Consider the following 27,351-nt stretch of genomic DNA (forward strand, 5'->3'; position numbering starts at 1 on the left):
TGTACGCTTGCTGCAAAGCAGGTATAAACTTGTGAGGATACCAAAAATCAGGCTTTAGTAAATTTAGAAGCACAACTTGCTGAAGGATGGTTATGCATGACTCAACACACACATCTAAGAATTAGCATGCTCAGTCTCAAGGTCTATATTTAGAGAAGCTGGCATAAGGAAATTGCACAGGCAAATTTGTACAGTTTGCAAACTCAGACCTAATTCTGTGTTTGCAGCTCACTAGCTCCTACTCTAGAATTTGCCAAAGATACTCAAACAGATTCCGGGGAAGACTTACTCATACACGCACACAAAATGTTCATATCAAGAGTTTCAATGTCAACTGCAGTTTAGTGAACAGATCAAAGATTTATTGGTGCAACAAAGTGCCATGACAGAAGCATACAAAGCTGATTTTTCAAAGATTCCATACAATTGTAAATGAAACAAAATGAGACAAATGACCCACACTGCAGAGAAATATACTGACAGCAGGGGCATAATGCTGGCAATACATTTCAGTTATTAAAGAAAAGATGAAATAGCCTTAACATTTTTCTTACAAAAACACAGAACCCTCAAGTACTTTTCTTCTAATGGGGTCTTTTTTTCCCCACTCGATAAAAAGCTTAAAAAAACAAACTGCAAATAAACACAAGTTTCAACAACATCTAAATTTGTAACTGTCAGCACAAATAGATTGCTATGGTCCTTCTTCCCATCCCTCCGCCCCCACCAAATTTTGGATTGTACAGACAAATCTGTTACAGAAATAAATGGGTAGCAGGTGCAACCATGCAGCAACAAGTGAGTTTTGGAGAGTCTAGAGTTCCTGAGAGTTGCCAGATTAGAGATGAATTTTCATGATGCTAACTACACTGAACAATCTGTTCCAAGGACATACTCGACTAGCAGTAAGCCACTCCAGGGTGTAAACTGGTAGGCTGCTAGTGCACTTCCTGAGAGAGTTGAAGGCACTTGGGTTCACACTGCACAGCCAAAGAATGCAGAATACAGTATTAGGCTTCGATCCTGCAAAGAAGTGCATAACTTTATGCATTTGAGTACTCCCAGTGAAGTCAATGGGACTGGAGCACATGCTTAGGTGCTTCGCTGACTCGGGGCCTTAATGCATGACCTACCATACACAGGTTATACATGCTATAACCTGTGCCACGTTAGGAAGTTCTTGTCCTGAGCTCTAGTACCTAGAACCCTACTTTCTTCTCCCACAGTGACCCAGTCAGCTGAGGCCACTGCATTCAAAGAGCTGGATGATGAACCATTGCAGCTCAGTGAGAGGTTGTTTCCTGGCCTGCTAGCCTCAAGAAACCTCTCCAGAAAAGCTTCCCTTTGCAGTCAAGTGCAGTTCACATTCCAGAAGGGCTGACACTGCCATACTCACTTCCCCTAAGAAAGCATGACCTACTTCCACATCAGCAAAAGGCAGAAGAGGTTTTCTCTGGCTTGTTTGTCTGCCAGTTCCCGGCACGTCAAACTTGACTTTAGATCCAGTAGAATGGGACTTCATACCTACAGACAGCAAGGTATATTACAAGATAATAGAATTCTGGGTGGCCACGGCGTCACTGCAAGAGTGTTTATTACTGTTAGAACGTGATGTGGCCGTTGGCCTTAGCCAATGAGAACAAGAAATGTATTTCTTAAGAATAGAATTCATTTCATTTTAGAGCAGCTGCTGATCTCTCTTTCAGAAAAAGAAAATTTGCATTGTTCTGTTAATTTAAATTGCCTGATGAATCTGTAATGGTAACCTTACCACACAGTGCACAGCACCTAATTCTTTGAACTTTATAGTCTTATTAAATAGTTGGGTACTTGTGAAAACTTTTTATTCTTGCTGGTAATGAATGTGAGATGGCCAATGTGCATTTCACCAAGCTGATGGCATTGTAAGCCTAGAGACATTCATGCATTACTAATAAGGGTACTGCAGAAAATTACTTTTAAAGCTCTTACTGTCAGTTTAAGATTATAAATCAAGCCCAGAGCAGAGATGTTTGCTTTAAATCTGTTGAACTGGTTTCCACAATGGCAACCTGACCTAATAAACTGGAAAACAAAAATCCTCATATATAGAGTAAACTTTGTGAGAACAGAAATATTGCTCGGTATATATACTCAATCCTGACCCTCTTTGAAGAATTAAATAATTGATTAAGGGATATATTAAAGGTAATCTCTCTACTCCCTAATGATACTACCTAGCAAAAAAACCTTTTGCTGCTTTTACAACTTAGTCTCCTTACTTGTTCTTCCATGGAAGAGACCAAGTTAAATAGCAAGTTTGCAGTATGCAAACAACTGCTTTTGTTTTGTATCCTACCTGATTATACTGCTGCCTCTTTACAGAGAGCTCTGGAAACTAAGGACCAGATTTTGCAAAGAGCTCAACACCAAACTTTCAAGTGCATGGACTGCAATTCTGCCTGGCCCTAATGCAGCTGCATGAAGGGAATCTACTTACAGCTTCCCTTCCCGCCCCTGTACATCCCTGTAATGGCACTGAGACCTGCTCTACACAGAGATTGTCTACTGGTACTACAGCTGACAGCTAGGGGTGTGTCTTTCTTGCTAAAATAGTTATACCCGTACAACCCCTAGTGTAAACAATTATTTTAATGTAAAGATGCCTTATGCTGGTATAACTTCATCAACAGTAGGGGGTGTCGTACCACTTTAACTATACTGGTATAATGTGTGTGTGGCTATGTTTATGTTATGAGTTAGGGGTCTGATTCCCTTGCTTGTGTACACGTAGCGGTCATCAAGCTAATGCTAGTCTAAGTAGCAGTGTAATAGCAGTAGTGGCAATGGAGGCCTGCCTGATCCGTGTGGAGTACAAACCCCGCTGAAACCACTGGGTGCGTACTCAGCTGCGCTCCCACAGCCCCATGACCTGTGCTACTGTCGCTACACTGCTATTTATCCTCGCACTAGCTCAATGAGAACCAGTGTGAGCACGTGTACAGGATCTGGGGAAGCACATCCCTACCTACATAGCCCTGTGTGTGTACAAAGCCTGAGTGGAGGAGTGCATGCAGCACATGTAACATATCTGGACTGTAGAGAAACATGACTGCAATTCCTTAGTTCTTACTGGAACTGTTAGTTACAGTTGGCTTGGATTCAAGTCAAGTGGACTGAAACTTGAGTACAACACTAAACAAATGACAATGACTTAGCACTATGGAGTTAAGTAGAGGGGTATCTAATGGGGAGATACAATAATTGAGGTTTCAATTGAACATCTTCAGTAATATTCTGGAAGAGGTGTACACAGTACACTGATGTAATCTGCAGCTGAAAGTGAACTGCGGTCACACCACCTTCCAGCTCAAACAAAAACAACAGTCCTAGATCAATTAGAAACACAGCCAGAAGAATATAAAAGTAATCTTGGACAAAGGCAAGCAAATGCTTCTTGAGGCAAATATGAAACCTACCAGAGGGAGAAACTTGGTATGCAGCACTGCAGTGATAGAACACAGCAAATGAAAAAAGAGTTTGCAATGTAACTTGCGGGTCAGAGCTTGTTCACCTTAGTGTTATTGGGCTACATGCAGAGGCATCACAACATGGGAGCAAAGAGGTAGAACCCTTCTAGATGCTGGGGCTGTGCCTGGAGTGGCATCCACTGCTGGGCTCTGCATTTACCAGAAATAGAATGGGTTGAAGTTTTCCAAATTGACAAAAATTGTGGGGGGAAACTGAGACCTTCACACACATTTTTCTTGTTTTTTTAGCCAGTTCTAGAGCTGGTCAAATTTTGTTTTGAGAAGTAAAATCATTGAACGTGTTTGTGAATTCTTGTTTTCCTTTTGGGAAATCCTTTCAATCTGTCTGCTTGAAGACTAGAGAACTTTCTTTAGAACTAGAAGGATAGATTAAGATATATATAGCTTCATCAAAAGCTGATGAGGGAGGAAGAGCATAGCAGAAGCTTTTAAACACCATGATGGAGGAATTATTTAAGGTGGTTCAAAGGGTATAACTAGCAATGAGAAAATGTAGGCTGAATAGTAAGCAAAGCTTCATGATAAATGAGATGTATTCAGCTTTCACGCAAGGAAACTCTTAGGAACTCCATTGCCTGAGGTCTTTGAACAAACCGGACAAAACTCTAGGGCACAATCTTGCATTGGCAGGGAAGAGTAACTATTTCACCTATCCTTTTCCATTACTAATTTCTATTTCTCTGCAGCACTATATGGGAGACAATTAACGTGTCCATTTGCTCTGGGCTGGAAATCTTCTATTTCATTGGTACACTGTTCACAGCTTGCAGCAAAAATTCAAAGTGACACATGGCTATGAAGTGGTGGCGTAGCAATGACAGACTCCATCTCTAGTGACATCCTGCCTCCCTCTTGATTTAAAACATGTAATTGCTCTGCCATGGAGATACTTTTCAGTTTATGGCATTTTATACCTCAACAGAATCTTCATCTCTAACTCAAGTAGTTTGGAGTTTGTAACATCCTCCTTCATACTCAAGTTTTTATACTGCGCCCATCAGGCAAAATCAAAGTCCCTGGGGGATCAAGTCAATGCTCAAGACTTCTCATTGATTTCAATGGGCATTGGATCAGGCTCACAGAGAGTATCTGTGCCTGTACTTCAATTTCAGGTGTGGCATTGTACAGATAATCTTGCACACCTGTACTTGTAGAGATTTTTTTTAAAAAATCTTGCTATCATGGTCTAGTACAGAGGTTCCCAAGCTTTTTTGGGAGGCGTGGCCTCTTCTCCATGGGAGTCACATAAGATCCCCACCCTCCCCATTACCACTGGTCTGGGGCAGAAAGTAACTCACCAAAGGTAGTACATGGGTCATGCTGGGATGGCAGCAGGATCTGCCCTCAGAAGCCCATGGCAATGTAGCATGCAGTGGGCTGGGGCTCCTTGCTCTCCCGCCCAGAGCCTCTTGCTCCCACAGGCTCTTGAGGGTTTAAAGTACACAGGGCTGCAGCCAGGTGGGTGTCCAGGGCAGGGCATGCAGGGAGTCCCTAGCAGTCTGGGAAAGGAGGAGGTGGAGAGCAGGAGGCTGCTGCTGGAGTAGAGTGGGGCAGGGCAGGGCTGCGATCCCTGCCTCCTGACCACTGGGGATTCCCTGTGCACTCTACACCCTGCGGCCTTGGCACAGCCCCTAACTGCCTGATAACTTTGTTGGGGAAGCACTCCTTTCAGTTTGAAAAGCAATGGTCAAGTGATTTCTGGCGCACTAACATCTTGCACCTTTCACTAGAGAAAAACAAATGTAACAGTAACTTGTAGTACGAGAACTCCCCAAAGTTTTACTCTGACTCTCCTAGGGTTTTTCTGTTGACCTGCCCTGTCACCTAATTTGATGTCATAGAATCATAGGACTGGAAGGGACCTCCCTGCACTCATGGCAGGAGTAAGTATTATCGAGACCAGGGGTTCTCACAACAAATTTTTTGGTGGCCTCAAAGTGCCACCTCTTGCTGGTGGCCGCTCTGACAATTTTTCCCAAAATACTTAATTAACTTTAGGAAAAACAAATACATATGGACATACACATGTCCAAGTCATTGTCATTTATTTATATAGGGTTTTTTTTGCAAACTCAATAATAAAAATAATGTACAATTGTCTCTATTCTTTACTGGACCTAAACAGAATAGAAACATATATAAGGTGCTTCACATGTTCTTGTTTTTTTTGTCATTGTTTCTTTTGGTTATTTATTAAAAACGTTCTAGCTTGTAAGCCTGCTGCTAGGAGAAATGATATTTGTATGTTAATATCACTTTTCACAGCCTCCCAGCTAGTTACTAAGTCTGCTGTGAAAAGTGATATTAACAAGCATACAAATGTCACTTTTCACAGCAGATTTACTCAGCCCCGGCAAGACCAGGGACAAATTAAGCCATGGATGAAAAGAGCAATATTAGAGCTAAGTGTTAATTATTGCAGCAAATGCTGAAGATTCAGTCGACTCTGCAGGTAGGGAAGTGGGAGTGGCTCTTTAGACAGAGGAAACTGGAGTTCAGGACAGAAGTGGCTGCAGAGGAACAATACGTGTATGAATAGGCTGAGATTTTGTTTAAGTTACCAAGCTAATGAAGGGCCAAGATTGGATTAAATCACAAGCCTGATCTTCAGCTGGTGTAAATCAGCAGCTCTACTGACTTCAATGGCTCTACACCAATTCACACCAGCTGATGTTCTGTCCCAGCATGTGTAGATGCTGTTCAGAGAAGGGTGAGAATGAAGCTGCACACTTACAAAGGGGCTGCTGGGTAATGTATCTAGCTGACAAAATTGGCACGACAAATGTGGCCAGGCTGGTATAACATGCCATATGTCATGAAAGGGGAATAGAAAAAAGTTTTGTTCAACTCTATTCCCAGAGAATTATTTTCTCAAACACTTACTACTAGTGCTAGCAGCAAACAAAGCATTCCATCTTGCATACTTTGAGCTCTTTGATGTCAATGCCATACTTCGTAGTGTTCAGTAGGTGCAGGATTGAGTTCTTTCTTGTGAGCTGAAGCATAAATGTTTCTTGCTCTGAGGATTTGCGGTAAGGCATGGGATACATTACCCACGGTCTTTTACATTCCAAAGCAATTTCAGAATTTTCTTAATTTAAATTTGATAATACCCCAATTTCTCTTTCTAATGAGCTTGATTTAAATCTTAATAATCTTGTTTTAGAAAAAAAAATCAGGAAATATAGCAAAGACTGTAGCAGCTATTCAGATCCAAAAGGTTATCACTAATAAGCTGTGGAAAAAGCAATTTAACACCATTACTCGCCACCATGACAAATACGACAGGTTTACAAATTAAACACATTGGAAGCCTAATGTTAACATCCATGTTCTGTGAGGGCCGCCCTGTGACTAATCTGAAATGTAGCTTTGATTGCTGTGACTAATAAATAACCCCGCTTAATAAACTTTATCTTATAATTACTGCAGTGCGAACAATATCCTAATTACAACTATTCCCATGTCTCATTTTTCAGCGAGTGATGGGCAATACTTCAAAGGGTTTATTTAAGGCAAAGATGTAACCCAAGGTCCTTAATGCAGAACTGGACTGCAGGATTCCTCACCCCAATCAGGTTTACAGGATTATGCTTGAGCTCAGAGATCTGAACCAGCTGTGTTGGGTCTGGCTCCAAGTTCTCATTTGGAAACGCATCCAGCAAAGGTCAGACCTATAGTTCAAAGAACGTATAATGAAAGTAAAAAATGCATTGCTCCAAAACAGAAGAACAGTTAACAAGGAAAGAACAGAGGGTTACATGTTGATGGGCGGCCAGTGCTGGAGATTAGCACTGTAGTACATTTATAAAAACTTGTATTTTAAGGCAGTGGTTCTCAACCAAGGGTACAGGTATCCCTGGAGGTACGCAGAGGTCTCCCAGGGGATACATCAACTTATCTAGATATTTGCCTAGTTTTACAACAGGCTATATAAAAACACTAGCAAAGTCAGTACAAACTAAAATTTCATATAGACGATGACTTGTTTATACTGCTATGTACACGGAAGTGTAAATACAATATTTATATTTCAATTGATTTATTTTATAATTATATGATAAAAATGAGAAAGTCAGCAATTTTTCAGTAATAGCATGCTGTGACACTTCTGTATTTTATGTCTGATTTTGTAAGCAAGTAGTTTTCAAATTAGGTGAAACTTGGGAGTATGCAAGACAAAATCACCCCCCTGAAAGGGGTACAGTAATCTGAAAAGGTTGAGAACCAGTTTTAAGGTGATTTTCCTTTTCTTGTTTCAAACACCTCACCCAGTAGGATAGAACCGAGTTGATACTATAGATGTGTTACAGTGCTAATCTGTGGGAGCTGTACCACAATGGTCCTTGTACCTCAATTCTCTACGGTATCTGCTACTGAATTGCCGGCAGTACAAATCACGACCATTATACTAGCACATGTGTTAGGATCACAAGGTTCCAATAAGAGCAGCTGGGACTGTTCATCAATGGGAACTCCAGGATGATAGATTCTTCCTAATTTTGTAAGCCAAAACATAAAATAATTAGTTCCCAATAACAAGGTGATTAAGAGAATTGGCCTCTGCAAGATAGAGACTGTAGAATGTCATGGAAACTTTCCTGGAAGAGACAAATATAAGACTTAGGATATAATTAGTGTGTGAGAGCCCAAAAAAAATGAATGCCCAATCACTGGGGCCATACAAAAGGCAAACTTCCTGTCAGAACTAGAACTAGATAAAAAAGATGAATAATTAAAGCCATAGGTACCAAAGTGCAGCAGCCTTAGCAGAAACCTCATTGCGAGGAAAGTATCAGGGTTGAAGAGGATCAGCTCTGGGCACTCAGAATATCTCAGGTTTATTACCAACTGAGGAGGCAGGATAGAAGGAAGACAGATGAAAAACTGCAGAGCATTTCAGTACGGTATTGAAGGTCAGACTCAGCAAGAGACAATGCATTCAAATGAATATTTCCTTGACTCCCTGAAGAATAGATTCAGCACAACTTTAAATCCCACCAATACATTAAGCAGCTCTGAGAAGAACCTCTATCAGACACAAGGCCCTGCATACCAGAGAAATAACTTCATTTGTCCTGGCAGGGCTTTCCAAGGCAGGTTTCCTAAAATCTGAGCATTGATACAAAGGAGTTCTTCACTCTGATTTTAGGTATAATAGGGAAGAGGAAGGGGAAAGAGAGAGACACCAGGTAGGACAGATAGGAGCCCCTTTACAAAAAAGGAACTGGAAATACCTGAAATTGCCATGGAGGGTGTGATGCTTTTCCCAGGGGGTAACCAGGGCTGAGACACACCTCGCTAACCCCTGCCCTTAGCATGAGGAAGCCTTGTCTGTGCCTGCCCGGGGTGGGGGTGGGAGCTCCCCAACTCCACCAGCCACAGACAACGCAATTGCTCCCCGTTAGGCCTACACAGGCCTTGCCCTTGTCTCTGCAGGTTAGCAATAAACACACAAACCCTCAAGCCATGTCCCTGGAGTGTCCACCCTTGGTCCACTGGGTGCTCACAGTGTTCACGGATTCTCTGCTTAAAAAAAAAAAAAAAGAAGGCAGTATAGCCCAGCTCTACCAGTTCTACCTCAGATCACTGCTCCGCTTAACACACAGCACTTAGATATGTTTATAGTGAAAATGAGTATAAGTTTATTTAACAAAGAGATTCAAGTGATAGCAAGTGGAAGTATTGGAAATAAACTGTTACATATTAAAATAAACATGCATTCTAGAACTTAGATCTACTTGATTAGATTCTTTCAGGTATGTAGTGTAGTTGTTGCCATGTCAGTCCCAGGGTGGGACTGACATGGCAACAGAAGCTGGTCCAATAAAAGATATAACCTCACCCACCTGAGACACAAGGTGGGTGAGGTGATATCTTTTATTGGACCAACTTCTGTTGGTGAGAATGTGTGCCTCGAAAGCTTGTCTTTGGTCAAAGCTTGTCATTGGTCCAATAAAAGATATTCCCTCACCCACCTTGTTTTCCTAGATGCTTTCATGTGTTATTGAGCAATCCTCACCCAATGTCCTTCTAGCATTTACAACCAGGCTTGGCTGTGATCTTCCATTCATGAGACAAGTCAAGTTGTCAACTTCCCTCCACAGTTCAAGACCCAGTGAATACCTCTGCGCCCCCAGACAGGCCCCAACAATCCATTGCCTTTACGGGTAACCAGGATATCCTCCTGTTGTTTATTTTTTTCTGTAAACTTCCTCTCAAAGATTTTACCATCTCTTGATTAGCACTTGGCTCAAGATGCAAACAGGCCTCTACTGTGAGGTAGACAATGCCCAATACACAAAGTAGACAGACAGAGCAGTGTCTGTTACCTCCTGCTTGAAAGGAACCTGCCCAGGACATGTCACCTCCTGGTTACCTGCCTTGGGAACATAATTCAGTAGAGACAACACCGTAAGTAGGGATATTTATGAATACATTTTGCAGTGATGATGATGACCAGGAGGCTATTGGCTCTAATTAGAGACCTCACATGCCACCTTTTAGTGAATTATTACACATATACCCAATCCAGGGGATCCCTGTAAAACTCTGTGCACCCCCAGTCACCTCTGGCAGTTGGAACCAAGAGGAACCTGAGTCACAGAGACACGTAAATGAAAAGACTCTTGCTAAAGGCCAGTTTCAGAGCTGATGTGTATGATGGGCTAGGTTAGATTCCCTTATACTCAGTTAAGGAGTCCTGCTGAATCCAAGAGACTAAGGCTCACTTGTACACAGTGAGTAAAGGACCAGTAAAGGAGTCTAAGCTTTCACCTTTGTAAGCCACCTCCCCATGAAAGAAGGGAACAGTTAAGTTACTCCAACTTCAACCATCTTACTACACCCTGCTATCCTTGCTTTTCCTGCTGTCCTCTTATCTTCGGGCATTTTGGTATGAGTTACACTTGGCTTGGCTCACCAAGTGCAGGGCAATCTAAGTTCAGAAATGATTTGTAAGAGGGGGTGGGAGATACATTTCATATCGCTAAGTGAGTAGGAGAGTAGAGGAATATAATGCCACTCAATTCTAAGGAACTCTCTACCGAAGCCAAGGGCAAGTTCTGCTTAAAGGAAGACACTAGTTCTGAGCAATTAAGTCTAATAGCATCTTGCAGTATCAAACTCTTAGGCTGAGCACTGTAATTCCAATCCAACAAAACCCTTAAGCATGAGTTTTCCCATTGACATAAATGGGACAACTCATATGCTTAAATTGTGGGATTGGGGCCAGCGCTCAGCACCATTGCAGGACTGAGCCCTAAATCAGTCCAGAGGGAGTTTACGTTTGTTTAAATGAGTATTCAGAGAGCTTCTTGCATCAGCTTAACTGCCCTGTATGCTGAATAAAACAAACATGCAGCACCATGAGTTCATCATAAAGGCCAGTGCTCTAAGGTTTTTAACCCTTTCAGTGATTGATTTGCAGTTTCACTCTTAAAATCAGCTCAAAATGTTATATTGGGGAATCACATGTGCTGTGATATAGCAGTAGCTGTGCCCTAGTCAAGGTTGTTTCAGAGTTCATTTTTAACAAGATCTAAAAACCTCTGTATTGTGTAAGTCTCTGTGCCACGGCAAAATCCAAAACAAAGATCAGAAACTTCCAGCACTATTTGAGTTGTTCCATGATGATTTGATGAGAAATGAATTGATTCAAAGAACAGTTTTAAAATCTCCACTTTGGACTTTTCATTTCTCTGCTGCACTTTTACTAGTTTCTCTAGTTCCGGTTTCTAAAACTTCTAACTCTAAAACACTGAACTCCATGTTTGTTTAGTTATATTACTAAGTCCATTTAAGAGTTGGGCTCAAATGGTTTCCTTTCTTGATCTGTGAGACAATAACAGTCTATTTTGGAGGAAACCCTATACATTTGTCAATTGACTTTTTTTCCCATTTGGCAGGCAGATTTTTACCTGTGAAGCTCTGATTTTTGCAATGGTTACAAAGTGGTGTTTCTGTGGTACAGTTTGAACATCTTCAGATATGAGCATTTCAACTTGTTGGATGAATCTGGAAAACTTCCCAGATCATACATCTGCCAGTAAAATGTATGCCTTCCAAGAACATGTCTGCAAAGAAGGATGTGAGAATGATTAATAGGCTTTGTTTCTCAGTGCTCGCAAAACCTGTGGGGTATCCCTTCACCCAGAAAAACCTATTCATTAGCAAATACAAGTTCTGTGTGCCAGACACAGTACTCCCAGCTGTTAATCCAGCTGCACAATTTGCTATATACTTCTTACTTAAACCACAGAAACTGAAGGTTGGGGGGGGGGGGGGGGGAATCTTATTAGGTCATGTTTTCTAGTATACCCTCAAGTGATTTGACTTTTCAATGACTCATGCAATGGGATTTCTACCAGTCCTCTTGGGAGATTACACCACAGTCTAATAGATAGACATCACTGTTTGAATATTTTTTCCTGACATTTAGCCAACTTCCCTCAACTTAATTTAATCCCATGATCCCTAGTTATACCCTATTAGATCACCACGTATTTTTTTCTTCCAATTTCTATAGGCAGACGGTTCTCTACTATTCCCCAGACTAAAACACATTGTCACTTAGCCAGCCTTGATTTTGTTATTTTAATCTTTTCAAACCTTAATACATTTTGATTTCAGGGTGGGATTCTAGGAAGAAGATCTACAAGATAGCCCTTTTCATCTCCTCTTCATGCTTTATTTTGTTTCCCCTTGCTACAGCATAGTTTCTCAATTGAGAATGAAACAAAAATTGGTTCAAAATCAGGCAACCATTTCAGATAATTAGCTGAAGGTCTACCTGAGGGGTTTCCAGGTAATTTGCAGCATGGCTAATCTTAAAAAAAAAAAAAAAAAGCCTATGCAAATAATTGTGGTATCTGAAGGTAATGGGTGTTTGTTCATTCCAGCACATCTTTAATTATTTTTGCCTTAGTTCAAAGTAAGAAGGAATAATTTATTCCCCAAAAAGTTTCAAGCACTAATTTAAAAAGTAATTACCTTCAAAGGGAAATATGGGGAGGAGAAATGGAAACATGGTGAAAAATTTAACTAGAAACCTAAGAAACAAAACTGTTGCAGTGTAGAAGAATAAGATAGGTTCCCTTTAAATGGGTTGTGAGCCCTCTAGTGGTGCACTACAGGTGTTGGTTTTTAGAAGCTACCAGAAAACAGCCAGAGCAGCAGTATGGAGGTATTAGGCCTTGCATATTTGTACTTAGTAAATATGATTACCAAAGCGTGCTGAGCTCAGGTTGTTCCTACATATTATCATTTCTGAGTCAAGAGGAAATTATTCAACAATTCACTGCAAATAAAATATGCAGGCCTGGGAACTGGAGGTGGTCAGTTAAAAATGCCTCTGTTCCTACTGGGGCCTGCAGCAGTTCCACCCCTTTTGAGCTGCTCATTGCACAGAACCCTGACTCACTGCGTCTGCTCACTTCAGTGATGGTCTTTATCTGGACTCTCGAAAGCTTACTGGGAAGCATGCAAACACAGCATAAAGGAGAAAGTCATTTTACCAGAGGGTAGAGGAAGGGAGAAATAAGGCACAGGAGACAGGAAAATACAACAGGGAAGGACAGTTATAAAATAGAGGGGAAGAAGAGGGGGAAAGGAGGGTGAGTTTTTACATCACATACCATTACATGATCCCATTGGAACTGGGTAACTAGTTCTCCCTAGGAAGCAGGCCAGAGAGGACTATGCCAGAACAAGCAGCTGGTAAGAAGCTGAGGACAACTTGTATGTTATGGGTGAGGTAACTGAGGCCAGTAGCAAACCGAAGGAGAAATCTGCGTTAGTGTGGTTATTTATTAACTCCATATAAGCTCCTGCCTGATTGGCTATTTCCAGAGAGCAGGGATGTGTATTCTATAAACTTAGGATCTGGGAATCTTTCGACTTACTTCAGTATACTTTGGATCAGGTTACAAGTGGGCTAGATTAATTGTACACTCCAGCTGCTTTGGACTGTTCCAGTGATACGTGTTGTATGTAAGGCAGGGGTGAATAGTTATCCCGCTCTACTCAGCACAGGGTGAGGCCTCAGTTGGAACACTGTGTCAAGTTCTTGGTGCCACACTTTAAGAAAGATGTGGACCAACTGGAGAAACCAGAGGAGAGCAACAAAAATGATGAAAGGTTAGAACACCTGAACTATAAGGTAAGGTTAAAAAACTGGGTATATCTTGGGAAAAGAAGACTGAAGGGGCAACTGATAAATCTCCAAATATCTTAAGGACTGTTATAAAAAGGACAGTGATAAATTGTTTTCTGTTTCCACTCTAGATAGGACTAGTAGTAATGGATTTAATCTGCAGCAAGGGAGATTTAGGTTAGTTATTAGGAAGAACTTGCTAACTTTAAGGATAGTTAAATACTGGAATAGGTTTCCAAGGGAGGCTGTGGAATCCATGTCATTGGAGGTTTTTAAGCACAGGTTGGACAAACACCTGTCAGGGATGGCCTAGGTTTACTTGGTCCTGCCTCAATGCTGGGGGCTGGATTAGGGGAGCTCTTGAGACCCCTTCCAGCCTACAATTCTATGAAATACTTAAATCTGGTTTAACCAACCAGATATATGGCTGTTTTCCATTGATGCAGTGGCTAAAAGCAGCTACACATTCTAGTGACACTGGCCAAATGAGCTGTGAATTAATAACTCTATAGTATATTTGTGCTCTGAATGCCTAAGGCCATTACACTACAGTACAAAAAACTATGATATTTCTTATTTCTTATATTTCGTAATCTCTACTTCAAACCAGGATTATACTTTATGAAGACACTTGCTAACAGGTATAACCTCGGAATTTTTGACTCCAACACTAGTATTAATTTCCCGTTCAGCCTACAATTTTGTACTTATGCAATAACATAACTGAAAAATACAGTAATTTTCTAGCATAATACAGGGGTCCATATGATCAGTTTCTCAAAGAACTGTTGAGTACACCACAATGTGGACCAAACGGAAGTCCATTTTAACAGACAACAGTTTGGGTAGATGTGTGTCAAACAGGTATGAATTCATATTGATTTTGAAACCAGTGCATTTGGAAAGAGAAAATAAGTTATCCTGAACAAAAAGCCAAAGATTAGGCCCCTGGGTTAGTATGTGTGGGTTTTTTTTATTCCCCTCCACCCCCATTTCATAGTCTTCTCTTTCTACATCTTTTGAAACAAAGATGGAGAAACACATTCTACTTTTTCTTTAGCCGTTCTTTCCTTTAAAAGGGCACATCATAGTGACCGGTAGAGCACAAAAGTAGCAGTGAAAGCTACTGCCCCACAAGTCCTCAGACATCTAGCAGAATCAGCTGTGCTGATAGATACTCTATGTCACCTTGTTTATAAATTCTTTGATACTGCCAACAAGGGTGCCAAATCCATTTAGAGCGGACCAAGACCACCTACTCATTTGAGACAAGCCTCTGAAAAGCTGCCAGGTTTGACACTGGAAAAATGCAGAGTCAGATTTAAACTGATGGCCTGGTAGTAAACCTCAGCACAGGCATAAACTGATGCTTGCTATGATGACAGATTTTGAGAGTGGAGACCACATCCATTTTAGAAGCGTTGTATCAACCAGGCAAGGTACTAACAAGCTTCAACAGGACTTTATTTTCAAAGTGGAAACCTCTTTACCAAGCTGCTGCTGCACCCTCTGTAGCTCTCTCCCAGCCTCTCAACTCCTCCCCCATCCTTCCTGTTTCCTGTCCTTTCAGAGTCCCAACAGCCAGTGCTCCCAATTCTAATAATTACAAGCAATATCTAAACACCACAAGAAGTTACAGACTTAATAATCGTAAAGCTCTCTCTTCCCCAACCCACTTCTAGCACCAGTATTATCAAGAAAAGGAACCTTAGCAATTTGAACAAGAATCAGACCAGGAACTTCTGGATCCTAACAAGTTCCGATCACCCCCAAATCTCACTGAAGTCAGTGGGAGATGCAGGAGGTTCACACCTTTGAAAAATTAGGCCACCAATGTAAGCATGCTTGATACTCTAGGAGCTTGACAGATAAGGGGCTGATGGCAGGTTAATTGCTCTTCCTTTCCTATTAAGCAAACCTGTGATTGGTAATCAGAAAGCCAATGAATAAGTGGTTAGTTCCTTAATAGCTTGGGGCATCTTTAAGTATTATGAAGTTCCTGGATGCAAACTTATGAACACACTTAGTCTAGGATATGAGAGATCAGGTATTCCATTCATTTTAGCTCTGATTCAATGACCTTAAACAGATAATCAATAGCTAAACTGATAAATGGGCAGACTTCTTAAAAATCTATTCCCTGAGTGCGGTGGCTGAATGTTTTATTCTCGACAATGTAATTTATAATTTAGTGATTACGAACAGAACATTTGTTCTAGCTGTTGTGATGTATTTCACACAGCAAAGACGGGGAGTGAAAGTATGTGAAACTTATAAAAATGTAGGCCTAAATATTTTTGCTATGGTGACAAAAGCCAGACAATTCATTTGGAAACTGCTGAATTATTTATCTTATTAAACTAACTCAAAACAATAAGAAGACATTCTTAAAGTTCATAATTTAAAACACCCATCATGGGAACTGGAAAGCAGGAGATCTTTAAAGCTGGCAGAAAATGAAGTGCAAAATGAAAGTACAAAATAAAACTAGTAGCTATCAGTGTCAGGCCATAATGTATTCATGAGGCCAAGTAATTTTCAACATTTAATTGGGATTATTCAAGGCATTTATGGTCCATGACAAAATTTATCAATAGGTTCACCAACTACTAACATATCTAATCTGATTTTTTGGAATCTAATAGCCAACACAGATCCATAGTAACATATTTTCATATCCTTTTTCCTCTAGGCATATACTAATCATAGCAACAAGATCAACAATAAAACCAAACCAAACCAGCTTTTCCTGGACTGATCACCATACATTGAAGTCTGTGTAACACAGAGACCTCATTATTCTAGCCACTATAATCATTAGAACTGATAAAAAGATTTCAACCAAAATGTTGGGTGGAAAACCTATCTTGTCATTAAAAAAAAAAAAAAAACTCCCTGGAAAAATTTCATTTGTCAGTTTTGTTGAAAACCAAAAATCTTGCAGGAAATTTAAAAACTAATTTCTTTTAAATCTCCAAACAAAAAAATGGCATTTTGGACCAGATCTTAAAACTAACATTTAATAAAGGCTTATTACACTGGGGTGTATGTATGTATGTATGTATATTATATGTGTGTGTGTGTATATAATATACTGTGACAAAGCTCTGTCTTTACCTCCGTGGGTCCCGCGTTTCCTGGCGGATTTCACTAGCCTCAGAGGCTCACTGTGACCCTCCACGTAACCCTTCTTTCTCTAGAGACAAGGGTCACAGTTTACTGAGCCATTTTCATCATAAGCCAGCAAGGGAAGTGAGGAGAAGTTATCCTTCCTTGCACAGTCTCTGTTGTCTCCCAGTCTCAGTGATTAATCAGGGGGAAAATGTTGGGGTGGGGAGCCCAGGCCCACCGTCTACTCCAGGCTCCAGCCCAGGGACCCTAATAGATTCAGCTATGGTAGCTGACCTTTTAGAAACATGACGTACAATTCCCTGGGCCACTTCCCCCACAGCAGCCCTCACTTCCTCAAGCTCCACTTCACCCTTACCTCAGGGCCTCCTTCCTTGTTCCTGATATGGTGTGTACTACTCAGCCTCTCCAACAGCACAACTTCCTTCCACAGCTCCTGACATGCACACCCACCTGACCTACTGGGAGGCTTTTAACTAGTTTCAGCCAGCCCCTGATTGGCTTTAGGTGTCCCAATCAACCTAGCATTCTCCCTGCCTTCTGGAAAGTTCTTAATTGGCCCCAGGTGTCTTAATTGACCTGGAGCAGCTTCCATTTCACTTAACCTGGTACCAGGGATTTGCTTAGCCTGGAGCTAATATATCTATCTCCCACTTCTTTTCTATAGCCATCTGGCCTTGCCCCGTCAAAATACATACACACGCACAAATTGGATTATCTTAGTTAAAACACATCAACTAGCTTTTAGCTCATTCTTTATAATATTTCAAGTAGCATGGAGTCTAATGCTTCTCTTATATAAAACTTATTTTAACTCAACCCTTACGTGCTTCTATAGAAACACAAAAGAAATTAGAAATAAAACACTTCTGCTCTGCTTTTCATAGTTTTGACACTGTTCTCATCCTGCATTTTTGTTTGCTCTTTGGAAATACAGCTTTACATTCAGAGTGCTATCATGATCTCTAGATTAGGGCTTTTCCCAATAAATTAAGGATATTTTTCTGCTTATTCTGGAAACAATTTAGATTTGCTGTTCTAACCATAGAATCATAGAATCATAGAATATCAGGGTTGGAAGGGACCTCAGGAGATCATCTAGTCCAACCCCCTGCCCAAAGCAAAACCAATCCCCAATTAAATCATCCCAGCCAGGGCTTTGTCAAGACTGACCTTAAAAACTTCTAAGGAAGGAGATTCCACCACCTCCCTAGGTAACGCATTCCAGTATTTCGCCACCCTCCTAGTGAAAAAGTTTTTCCTAATATCCAACCTAAATCTCCCCCACTGCAACTTGAGACCATTACTCCTTGTTCTGTCATCTGCTACCACTGAGAACAGTCTAAAGCCATCCTCTTTGGAACCCCCTTTCAGGTAGTTGAAAGCAGCTATCAAATCCCCCCTCATTCTTCTCTTCCGTAGACTAAACATCCCCAGTTCCCTCAGCCTCTCCTCATAACTCATGTGTTCCAGTCCCCTAATCATTTTTGTTGCCCTCCGCTGGACTCTTTCCAATTTTTCCACATCCTTCTTGTAGTGTGGGGCCCAAAACTGGACACAGTACTCCAGATGAGGCCTCACCAGTGTCGAATAGAGGGGAACGATCACGTTCCTCGATCTGCTGGCAATGCCCCTACTTATACATCCCAAAATGCCATTGGCCTTCTTGGCAACAAGGGCACACTGTTGACTCATATCCAACTTCTCGTCCACTGTAACCCCTAGGTCCTTTTCTGCAGAACTGCTGCCGAGCCATTCGGTCCCTAGTCTGTAGCGGTGCATTGGATTCTTCCGTCCTAAGTGCAGAACTCTGCACTTGTCCTTGTTGAACCTCATCAGATTTCTTTTGGCCCAATCCTCCAATTTGTCTAGGTCCCTCTGTATCCTATCCCTACCCTCCAGCGTATCTACCTCTCCTCCCAGTTTAGTGTCATCTGCAAACTTGCTGAGGGTGCAATCCACACCATCCTCCAGATCATTTATGAAGATATTGAACAAAACTGGCCCCAGGACCGACCCTTGGGGCACTGCACTTGATACCAGCTGCCAACTAGACATGGAGCCATTGATCACTACCCGCTGAGCCCGACAATCTAGCCAGCTTTCTATCCACCTTATAGTCCATTCATCCAGCCCATACTTCTTTAACTTGCTGGCAAGAATACTGTAGGAAACAGTGTCAAAAGCTTTGCTAAAGTCCAGGAACACCAGATCCACTGCTTTCCCTTCATCCACAGAATCAGTTATCTCGTCATAGAAGGCAATTAGCTTAGTCAGGCATGACTTGCCCTTGGTGAATCCATGCTGACTGTTCCTGATCACTTTTCTCTCGTGTAAGTGCTTCAGGATTGATTCCTTGAGGACCTGCTCCATGATTTTTCCGGGGACTGAGGTGAGGCTGACTGGCCTGTAGTTCCCAGGATCCTCCTTCTTCCTTTTTTTAAAGATGGGCACTACATTAGCCTTTTTCCAGTCGTCCAGGACTCCCCCCGATCGCCATGAGTTTTCAAAGATAATGGTCAATGGCTCTGCAATCACATCCGCCAACCCCTTTAGCACTCTCGGATGGACTTGTGCACGTCCAGCTTTTCTAAATAGTTCCGAACCACTTCTTTCTCCACAGAGGGCTGGTCACCTCCTCCCCATGCTGTGCTGCTAACCATTAAATGAAACTGATAACTGCAAAATTTAATGCACCTTTGCCTGTGGAACTCATTGCCACAAGATATTACTATGGCCAACAGCTTAGCAGGATTAAAAATAGGACTGGATATTCATATGAACAAGAATTTCCAGAGTTATATAAGTAAAAATCAACATTCTCCCTGCCCTCCAAGTTTAGCAAAGATATAATTTCTTCTGCTTTAGAGTATACACCAACTATTTGGGGTTAGAAGAAGCTTTCCATGAAAGCTATTCCTTCTGCAACATTTCTTGCACCTTCCTCTGAAGCAACTTGTATTGGCCACTGTCAGGAACAGGATCCTGAGCTAAACAAGCCACTGCTCTGATCTAGTATGGCAATTCCTGATTACAGCTGGTAATTGCATTCTTATACCAACTTTCTGCACTCAGTTGAGGAAAGAACATTGGGGGATTTCTTTTCTGATAGGAGGGACATTCCTTGTTCCAGTTTTTGGATTTTCCCTCATCTCAGAACTCAAAAAGCTCACGAGTTTCTTTTCATGGGTGACTCAGGCTGAAAACAATAGTGTGTGTTTCATCTACCTGGTGTAGTGTAAGAACGTGGGCTGTTTAGGGCAGGCTCTGCCCTTTAATAAGTGTTTGTATAGCACTGAGCTCAATAAGGTCCCTGATGCTGATTGCAGCTTGTGAGCATAATGCCAATCAGGGACACTATCTTCTCTAGAGTCTCTCTCTTAGGAGGGAGTTGATGCAGACAACCAGATATGTTCACCCGCTTTCCCGCCTGCAACCTTTTAGAAACCTATTTAAATTTAAGTCAGATCTCCTAGAGTGAGACTCTCCTTTATCTACTAATCCTTTGACCTCAGGATCTGTTTTACTGACCGGGGCATTAGTGGGAATTTTCCTGCGTCTCCCCCCACCCTTGTTCTTGTGCTTTTTCCAACCTCAGTCATTGTGCTTGAAAGACCCCATCCCTTGCTTGATGTCTGCCAGGCTGCCAGAACTACCCCTAGGTGAGCTGTGGTACATGGCGTCCCATCTGTAGAGCCTACAGTATATTTTAACTGCTTCTGTGACATCCTCCAGCTCCAGCTTGGGTTGCTCTCCCGTGCTGTGTCTGTGTGGGGGAGGGAAATGACTCCTCATCAGAATGCTCCATTTCTGATCTTTTGCTTCCTTTCGGCAGATTATAACCCTAGGAAAACAAACTGAATCCTTCTATTCAGGGAAGTGAACTTGCTGGATCTAAAGGTGTGGATCATTTCACAACAAGCTGAGCACCAGCAGAATCAGACTGTTGCCAGGTTGGGTCACATAGAATCATAGAAATGAAAGGGTGGAAGGGACTTTAAGGTCATCTAGTTCAGCCCCCAATGCTGAGGCTGGACTGAGTACACCTAGCCCATCCCTGACTGGTGTTTGTCCAACCAGTTCTTAAAAACCTCCAGTGATGGGGATTCCATAACCTCTCTTGGTACCCTATGCCAGTGTTCTAGCTATCCTTACAGCTGGAAAGTTTTTACTAATATCTAACCTATGTCTCTATTGCTACAGATTAAGCCCATTGCTTTTGTCCTACCTTCAATGGACATTGAGAGCAACTGATCACAATCCTCTTTATAACAGTCCTTAACATCTTTGAAGATCAGGTCCCCACTCGGTGTATTCCCCCCCCCCCCCCCCCAGACTAAATATACCAAATTTTAAAATCTTTCCTCATAGGTCAGATTTTCTAAGCCTTTTTCCATTTTTGTTGATGTCCTCAGGATGCTCCCTAATCTGTCTACGTCTTTCTTAAAGTGTGGCACCCAGACGTGGACACAGTACTCCAGCTGAGGCCTCGCCCATGCTGAATACAGTAGGACAATTAACTCACGTGTCTTACATACGATATTCCTATTCATATGTTGCAGAATGATATTAGCCTGTTTTGCAACTCCATCACATTGTTGGCTCATGTTCAATTTGTGATCCACTATAACTCCTAGATCTTTTTCAACAGCACCACCGCCTAACCAGCTATTCCCTATTTTGTAGTTGTGCATTTGATATTTCCCTCCTAAATGAAGTACTTTCCCCTTATCTTTACTGAATTTTTCCTTGTTGATTTCAGTCCACATCTCTGATTTTTCAAGGTCATTTTAAATTCTAATCCTGACCTCCAAAGTGCTTGCAACCCCTCAAGATACATCCATCCCCACTTTGACAATGAACCACTCTGGATACGGTCTTTCAAACAGTTTTGCATCCACCTTATAGTTGTAAAAAGAAAAGGAGTACTTGTGGCACCTTAGAGACTAATCAATTTATTTGAGCATAAGCTTTCGTGAGCTACAGCTCAGTAGCTCACGAAAGCTTATGCTCAAATAAATTGGTTAGTCTCTAAGGTGCCACAAGTACTCCTTTTCTTTTTGCGAATACAGACTAACACGGCTACTACTCTGAAACTTATAGTTGTGTCATCTAGATGACATTTCCCCTAGTTTGTCTATGAGAATATCGAATGAAATTATGTCAAAAGCTTTCCTAAAAAACAAGGTATATCATGTCTACTGCTTCCCCCATCCACTAGGCCACTAAACCTGTCCAAGAAGGAAGTTAGGTTGATTTGGCATGATTTGTTCTTGACAAATCCATGCTCGCTACTCCTTATAACCCTATTATCCTCTAGGCGCTTACAAACTGATTGTTTAATAATTTGTTCCAGTATCTCTCCAGGTATTAAAGTTAGGCTGACTGGACTATAGCTCCCCAAGTCCTTTTTGTTCCGCTTTCTAAAAGGCAGGAACTATGTTTACCCTTCTCCAGTCTTCTGGGACCTCATCCGTCCTCCTGGAGTTTGCAAAGGTAATAGCTAACTGTTCCAAGATTGCTTCAGCTAGTTCCTTGCATACTTTAGGGTGAATTTCAACAGGCCCTGACAACTTGAATACATGTAACTCATCAAGATATTCTTTAATCTGTTCTTTTTCTAGTCTGGCTTGTGTTCCTTCCCTCTTGTTCTTTATTAATATTGTTAAGCTTCTAGTCATAATTAACTTTTGTAGCGAAGACTGAAGCAAAACAGGCATTGAATACCTCAGTCTTCTTCATATCATCTGTTATTAGCTTTCCTTCACAGCTAAGTAGATGAAGGAACGTGTAGGTCTGCTTTCTCCTGCTCCTAATTTATAGAACCTCTTCTTAACGCTTTGTGTGTCCCATACTAGGTGTGACTCATTTTGTGCATTAGCCTTTCTGATTTTGTCCCTATATACTTAGGTACATCCTTAGCAATGTCTCCATGTTTCCACTTTTTGTAGGATTTCTTTTTGATTTTCAGGTCACTAAAGAGCTCCTGATGGAGCCATAGTGGCCTCTTACTATTCTTCCTATCCTTCCTTCACATCAGGATAGCTTGCTATTATGCCTTTTATATTGACTCTGAGAAATTACCAGTTCTCCTGAACCCTTTCATTCCTTAGATTTTGTTCCCATGGAACCTTACTTACTAGTTCTCTGAGTTTGTTAAGGTCTGGTTGTTGTTTTGTTTGTTAGTTGTTTAGGGACCATGGTCCTTATTCTGCCGTTCTCACTCCTTTCTTTTCTTGGAATCATGAAATTATTGCACACAAATTGTCTTCAACCTTCAGATTCACAACCAATTTCTCTCTGTCAAATACAAGTCTAAAATGACTGCATCCAGTTACTTCCTCTACCTTCTGAAACAAGAAGGTATTTGACATTTTGTGTTTTGCCATATTACTTTTCCAACAGATTCCTGAGTAGTTAAAGCCCCGAGTTGCTACCAGGTCTTATGCTTTCATGATCCCTGATTATGCAAAAGTAGCTGTATTGTGTGGTCAATGAAATATGCTGCACATTTTTCACTGACATACTGGACCCAGCTCTCAGTGCGTGGGCATGATTCTGCATTGCCCTACACCTTGAGCATTTTGATTTGGTAGCATTTTATACCTGCTTTGCAGGCAATGGAGACCCTACATATTTAATACTCAGTGGGCCCAATTTTGTGCCCAGTTACACGCACTACCTGTCTTGTGCCCCTTCCACTGGACCCCTCTCCCCACTCCCGGTCTGGAGTTTCCTGCAATGAAGCAAACACTAGAAGGGTTTTCCCAAGGTTCAGCAGTAGGCCATCGTCTGGGTCCTGAAAATCATCTGTCATATCTTACAAGAGATGTCTGTTAGCCCTCGGCCCATACATGAAAGGCCAGTAGATGGTGCTCAAGAATACATAACATAGTTCCAAAGCTTTGTAAGACCAGTAGATGTTGCTCACGGCAAATGGCTTCCTCTGTGCAGTTCTTTACCAGGAATATCATTTTCCTCCTTGACCCAGACTAACAAATCATTCTAGGCTTGTTTCTTTTCATTCTTAGGGTATGTCTATATTGCAGCTGGGAACGGGCCTCCCAGCCCGGGTAGATAGAGACACGCTAGCTCTGCTCAAGCTAGTGCACTAAAAGTAATGCAATGGATGTTGTCGCAGAGCTGATGGCACAGGCTAGCTGCCTGAATACAAACCTACCCAACCTCCTCGGGTGGCTAGCCCATGTCACAACTTCCACAGTGCTTTCTCCCTATCTGGGTTGGAAGGCTGCAGCATAGATAGACCTTTACTCTTGTTTTTCCTCTAGTCTGTTCAGAGTGTTGTCACTGAAAGAAAGAAAGAAGCATGGGAAGACTCTTCAAAGAAAATACATCCAAGGCCTTTAGAGATTTTATCTCCTTTACAGTGAACGTTCCGTCCCTTCCAGTGACTTTGTCATTTATTCCTGTATAGTTTAGAGAATGCAAAAATTTGATTAACTTGATAGTCACTGGCAGTGATCCAGTTTCAGCTGCAGCTTTTTAATATATCCATTGTAATAAACATATGGGATTCTCTACAGCTTTTATCTTATTTTTATAAGAGCACAGAAACCGATGTACAAAGTTTTGATTTTCAAAATGCTGTTAAAACAGTATACGAATCACGGAACAAACCCACACATATACACCTTATTCCATTGCTCAGGGCTATGTTTTCCTTATCACTACGCCACTTTGCATCAGCAAGGCTGCATTAGAGATTCAGAATCTTGGTCTGTTGTAGGGGAGGAGATCTGGCTGCTGAACATTTGCCTGAGAGAGCTTTCAGAACTACACACCCCCATACACAGGCTAGCTTTAGGTTTGTCTTACTGATAAAACTAGCAAATTCTTCCAGCAGCTTCTCTCATTAGCACAAGTGTGGCCATGAAAATGGACTTTTCCAGAATTCTCTCAACTCTCACCTGCCTAGAGTTTTGGAAAGTGATTTAGTGAAGAGTAAAGCTGACAGGTTGTCAGCCCTAGAGATAAAGTTCTTCTACATATTCACAGAACAGAGGCAGCAGTGGCTGTGCAAATTCGCCATGCTGTCCTGCCAGTGTATCTCAAGTCCCAAGTGACCTAGAGAGACTTTTTGGAAGCACAAAGTCAGGATCTACGTCCATGAAGTCACTGGCCTCGTGTTCAGTCTGTCACCACGGCTTCCAATTAGTGCCAGCTGCAGTTGGGGTTCAGCGATGCAGACCAGAAGCAGGCTGAGACAATCAACTCATTTCACATCCACTGCTGAACAGTTACCGTGTGGTATTGAATTCCAGCTGCTACGAGCTGTGCCCAGGCAGCCCCCTACACCCACGCAGAGCTAACGACAGGATCTTGATCAAAAAACAGCAGGCATTGAACTTCAAGATGAAAATCTCAGAATCACACAAACACTACACTCCAGCCATCCAATCCTCACCTAAATTAACAGATCCCGCCGCTTAGGCGTGTCTGCACAGTGCAGCAATATGCACCAGAAGGGTGTAAACTGTAGAGCACACTAAAGCATCGCACTCTAACTGCCCCGTGTAGACCCTGCTAATACACTTTAAAAGGTAGCTAGTGTGTGTTGAGGTAGCCCTGTTGGAAACAGCTCAACATGCCTTTTCAAACACGTCAGGAAGCTCGGAGCTTTCACAATACTGTTTGCTACAAAAGGCAAGTGCTAAGATTCAGGGTCACAACAGTAAGACAAACTCTAATCCCAAGACACAGTGAGGAAAAAATAATGAAGCAGTGCTGGGGTAGAATGAATACCTGCACTTGGAATAGCAAGTCAAGCAGTCTACAATGAGCCAAGACCAAAGGACATGTGGAAGGTAGCTCAAAACACCCCCTACTTCATCATTAGGTGCACAACCAATTTAGTACCAGTTTTCCCCTCAATTACTCCAGCTTTACACCAATGTAGTTTATTTACTACAATAGAATTTACTAAATAATTGGCCCCCAGTGTTCCTCACTGAGGGAAAAAATTCAATGGGAATAAGAGGGCAACAGAAAAATGAAGGGTTTGTATTATAAAATGCTAGTGTGTCATGTGCCATACCCAGTGCACACAACAACTCCACTCACGGTAAGAGTCTCCAGCTGAGCTTTCTTACTTTATCCCACAATCCCCTTGCCAACTCTTGAGGTCTCTGAGAGGATCAATCGATATTCACCTGCTAAACAGCATTGCTCGTGAGAAATACCCCCCTATACAACAGAGACGGACAAGTGCACTTCGAAGAGGAGTTCAACATGGGCTCAGTTACCATCATATCTGTTCTTGTAATATAAAGGTGAAGCTTTGTAAGTTCAAGTCTAGCCCTGTAAAACTTTGCAAATAATTTAAGGGGGGGAAGTACAGGTCAAAGAAATAAAAGCAGTCTTTTGAATGGTAGGCTCACATGCACTAAGGGCCATTTAAAAGTGGGTACAAGTTTACCTGGAAAATTTGGAATATACCCATTGTTCCTGCAAGTTCTCATGGTCATGTGCATAGATGGGTGAGAAAACCAAGGAATCAGCTTGTGGGGCGTTATAGTATCTCGGCACCCTACACAATTAATGTTTCACAGGCTTTTGCTTTGTTTGCTCTAACCTCAGGATACCATGTTCGCTCATTTCAGCTGAATGGGTTTTTAGAAATTGGTTTAGCTAACAATGTTCACACCATCACCACAGAGGGGACCGTGTGAACCTGTTTATGCATAGTCTTAACCTGCCAGAAGATACTGCTAGCGTTCCCAAGAATGCACAAGAGTTGTGGCCTGAGAACAGAACCTACCACCTGGCATGCTTTGACACTTCAAGGGGTGTTGTCTTGGAAAGTGCTGGCAGGATAGGTTTGTGTGTGTGCCAGCAAATATTTTACTATTTACATTCCCTGATGACAGAGACAGTGGCACAGTACCTCTTTCAAAGTATAAAGTGCTTTTTAAAAATATCTAGAACATAAGTGGAATCAGGGTTTTGGGGGGTTGGGGTATTTTTTTAAAACACTTGAGTATGCGTCTGTCCTTTAACAGCATGGCTATCAGTGGGGTTGCTGGAATACCTTCCTTTAGGCCCGGATGTTGCAGTTGCTGCTGTGTCTTTGCAAGCTATATATAGCACAGTTAGGCCCTGATTCGCTGTTATGTTTTTCCAATTTTACATTGGCTAAGTTCTGTTGAAGTCAGTGGAGTTACCCCAGCACGAAACTGGAGGAACAGTGGTGAAGCAGGCCCTTTAAATCCTGCATACATTGTCAGGATGCTTCTGTGTGGACCTGCCATCTCTCTCTTCCTTTGTGGAATTGGTGGTTTGTGTTGCATACAGCACAATTTCAGAGCTTGTACTAGTGGGAGCTAGTGAATAGGGCACTGTACTGGGAGTCGGAAGACCTGGTTTCTATTTCTGGCTCTGCCACAAACCAGCTGTGTGACCTTGGGCAAGTCACCTGACCTCTCAGACTGGTCTACCCATTTCTGAAATTAAGTCTTCTGTATCACTTTCATCACTGGCGATTTCAGTACTGGGCCCTAGAAATACAGCAGTAAATAATGG

This window comes from Chelonia mydas, chromosome 9 (assembly GCF_015237465.2).
Source record: "Chelonia mydas isolate rCheMyd1 chromosome 9, rCheMyd1.pri.v2, whole genome shotgun sequence".
NCBI classification, from domain to species: Eukaryota; Metazoa; Chordata; order Testudines; family Cheloniidae; genus Chelonia; species Chelonia mydas.